The sequence below is a fragment of the Schistocerca nitens genome, chromosome 8 (genome assembly GCF_023898315.1).
Source record: "Schistocerca nitens isolate TAMUIC-IGC-003100 chromosome 8, iqSchNite1.1, whole genome shotgun sequence".
In the NCBI taxonomy this organism is placed as follows: Eukaryota; Metazoa; Arthropoda; class Insecta; order Orthoptera; family Acrididae; genus Schistocerca; species Schistocerca nitens.
The window spans coordinates 135,491,326-135,495,380 of record NC_064621.1 but is presented as its reverse complement, the minus strand read 5'-3'; positions in this window follow the sequence as shown (position 1 = coordinate 135,495,380).

Here is a 4,055-nt window from a genome sequence, read left to right as displayed (position 1 = left end):
GGCTGATCATTTGTCATTGCCGGTTTCGTTCATTTCCATTTGTTGGATTATGTCTGGGGTTGGCTGGCCGAATTTCAACATCATGAGGTGCTCCGCCTATAGTCCTATTCCCACCGTGTTCACCGTAGTATCGATTCTGGTTGCCGTAACTGTTCCGTTCACGATTCTGTCCACGTCCTCGATCGTTTCTGTTGTTCCACCTGTGTTCGCGACTGTTACCCCAGTTTCTATACGGCCTGTCCCGATTATTGTTTCGTTCGCGTCGCGACGACCAGTCACGCCGTTGATTAGTAATACGGCCACGACTGCGATCGCGCTGCTGTGCCCCGTAATAACTTTGTGCCTGATTAGGCGGACATTCTGCTGTATTGTATTCCATCTCTTGGAGAAGCGTTTTAAACGTTTCCACGTCCTCTTTGCATCGTCCCGCAAGAATGACGTGCCGCAAGTGCATCGGCAATTTGGTGATGCATATCCTAATTAGTTCCGCAGGTCCGTATGGGTCGTATAAAAATTGATTTGCCTGCAGCATGTGGTCGAATAGGCGTGCAGGGCTGCCGAAACCAGACTGGTTCAAATTTGGCAGCATAATTATGCCATGTTTGACCCTATCTTGTGCCGCTTCCGACCAATAGGCGGAGAGAAAGGCTTGTCGAAACTCCCGAGTGGAGTTGCAGTGACGCGCTGCCGACCTCATACGACTCGCCGGTTCGCCTTCCAAATAGCCACACATATACTCTATTTTATGTGAACTTGCCCAGTCGGGAGGAAGACAGAACTCAAATTGCTCGAGCCATGCTCGTGGATGTATGCCTTTTTGAGAATTACGGAATATCTCAAATTTTCTTACCGTAAGGAAATGTTTGAAATCAAATCCCCGCATTTCCTCCTGGCGAGGCCCTTGAATGTTTCTATTTGTCTCATGTCTGCCCCTTAAATTACATTCTTCCCTGTCGTCACAATCTCCCTCGTGGCCGGAGTCCCTCTCTGCACTGTTCACACGGCTATTTTTATTGCTATTGGCGAGTTCGGAATCACACGCCATGCGGTTTTCCAGATGCGCCACGCGTTCTTGTAAATCGCCTGTTACAGCTTTGTGCTGTCTGTTTACTTCAAACTGTCCCTTCTGGAATTTAAGAAGCGAACGCACTTCTTCGGTCTCTGCGGCCGCTACCTGTGTGATATTGTTCTCGCTTTCCGTCAGCTTCATTGTGCCTACAATGTCCGCTAATGCCGCGATCTTCTCATCTATTTGTCTCTTGTCCTCCGCCCCAGTCTGCTTCAATTGTTCGACCTGCAGTTCCAACGCGTGGATCGCTAAACTGTTGTCCGCTATTGTGTTGCTAACGGCCGTGGGACAATGCGTTTCAGCATCTTGGACCCTCGAGAGTACCTGCTGACGATCTCTTTGGCATTGTTCTCTCAGCTCTTGGAAATTCCTAAGTAGCCGTTCTTCGCTTTCTTTAGATTCCGCCTCGCCACACTGCTTGCTCTGTTCTAGGGCTTGCAGACGGTCATCGATTTGTTCAAATGTACGGCCTAATTCTTTCATAATATCGCTTTTTATTTCACTTGCCAGATTGTTTATTCTTTGTGAGATATCATCGGACACTCTCTGCATCGACTTGTCGACTTTATTTGTCTGCTGGATTAGTTTTTCGTCTATTTGTTCGCCTAGCTCTCGGATCGATTTCTCAGATTTTTGCGTCATTTGTTCGCCTAGCTCGCGGATCGATTTCTCAGATTTTTGCGTCATTTGTTCGCCTAGCTCGCGAATCGATTTTTCGGATGATTCTTTTTGTTCTCGGAACAATTCTTTATTTTGTTGCAATAAGGCTTTCATGAATTCCGCCAAATCAATTTGGTTAGTTGGAGGCGAATTAATTTCTGGCTCTGATGTGAGCCCGTTCGTGCTGTTTTGCATTTCGTCTGAAGTATTCCCCATTGCATTTTCGGAACCGCCCGACGCGTTAATATTGGAAATCAAATTATCCCCTTGGTCCATGTTGCTTAAGTTGTCGGACCGCTTACTTTTAGCTTGGTTACGTGTCAGCATTAGTGCAATTTACACCCAGTACGTAACACACTAATCACAATAAATGTGTCCCCCAAAAATTACGACAGTCACAAGAAAGATACCCAACCTAGTACGCAATTTTTCATACGCAAAACAAATTTTTATCTTTGTTCGAAACCGTGGAATTTACAAGCGAAGAGAAAAAAAAAAAAAACAACACACATATATAGAACAAACAAATATAGAAAACAAAACAAGACAAACAACACAACGCCGATCAACAACGCCGTGAATCTTTTGAACGTCTGCTCGGAAACAACGCAAAAGTTGTTTGAGCGCTGTAGGAAAAAAAATTAAGATTATAACACGCTCGCAATCTAACGTATCAGAGATTCCAGAGTCTAGCGGAATCACAGAACAGGGTCGCCATGTGAAAGATTGTATAACTCTAATTTGTTTTGCTGAATTGCGTAAGATTGTGACTTGAATTTGGTATGCTGAAATCGGGTGCTAATTAGACCATGAAAGCGGTTTAAAACTGTGAGCTCTCTTGGGAGGTTAACCGTGCGTTTACTGGCCCACTGTTTCAGCAGGTAACTAGTCTAAGTTTACCATATTACCAATCAGACTATCATTGATTATAATCTTTTACAGTCATACAACAACCGGTAATATATCTATATAAAAGGAGAATTTAAATAAAAAGAAAGAAATCAGTTTATATTTGCAAATTTATTTTAAAGATTGTTCATTGAAATTTCAGCATATTATACGTGAGTTATAACTGAGCTGGTGCCTTATTTACGATTGTGAGACTGTGAGATTGGAATATTACGGAACACATAAAATGTGGAGTCAAGATTGGGAGACTGGATACAACACTGCATTCATAAAACAACACACAAAGAACATTGAAACACATGCAAGAGAAAGTTAATCACTACAAACAGATTCAAATTTTTACCCAAAGAATTTCCGTTCGAAGCACAATCCTGTCCGTCATGTAATTACCACACACTGGTATACTAAATTCACATTAAATCTTTGTGAAATCTTCCCAAGAAGAATAGCTGATGGCTACTTTGGTGATTACACCACATGCTCCACGTGGTCAACTTGATTTACAGAAAGCGTATAACTCCACAATAATTTAGATAATAAAAATACATTCGATCGAAAAGCAAATTACAAAAGAAAAACCTCGAACTGGTTACTAACGTCTTACTACTAACCTGATGGGTCAAACAGTTATATAAGCACGTGGTACTGGTCTCACAAAGTACACGCCACGTGGGTTGAACATAAAGAAAAGTTGGTATATTCAAAATCTTTTCAAGACGATACGTTATAATCACACAAGCATTTGCCTTTAAGATTGATCTTACTTAGAGTTACTGACCAACACGTGGTTCCACTTTACTCACAAAGTAATAACAAAGCAACTACCGCCAATTAATCTGAACTGGACACGAGAATTACACTCCGCTGCAATTAAAGGTAACCTTAGCTATTTTAAAGCTAACCCGAAATAAAATGATTAAATTCTCAGTTAACCTGAACTTAACAAATCCATTGTCCTATGGACTTAACAGACACGCGCTTAGCCGGAGATCTTACCATTTCAGACGCTCGCTACCGCCAGACTGCTACTGCTGGACTGCCCTGCGCTACCACTGGACTCCAACTTCTTACTCTCCAGCTGCCAGACTCCCACTGAACTACCCAGCGTGCTCCCGAGAGTCGCTCACAAAGACCAACGGAAGGCGCCAGAGGGGCAGCTTCCTATACCAACATGACAGGGGATGGACCGGACCATACTAAGAATGGAAACCTCTCTGCTTTTAGGAAGCGTAGCTACCTGTTTCAACGTTGGTCCTACTGTTCTCTAGCAGACAGCCTTGTCTGCTACCCTCAAGCATGCAGCTACAAACACATTTGATCATTCATCCTCTCACACAGAAGGGAAGGGGGATGACAGTATCTTATCATACACAGTATATAAAAGAAAGCGGATGTAGGTTCCGTATGAGACTGTGTG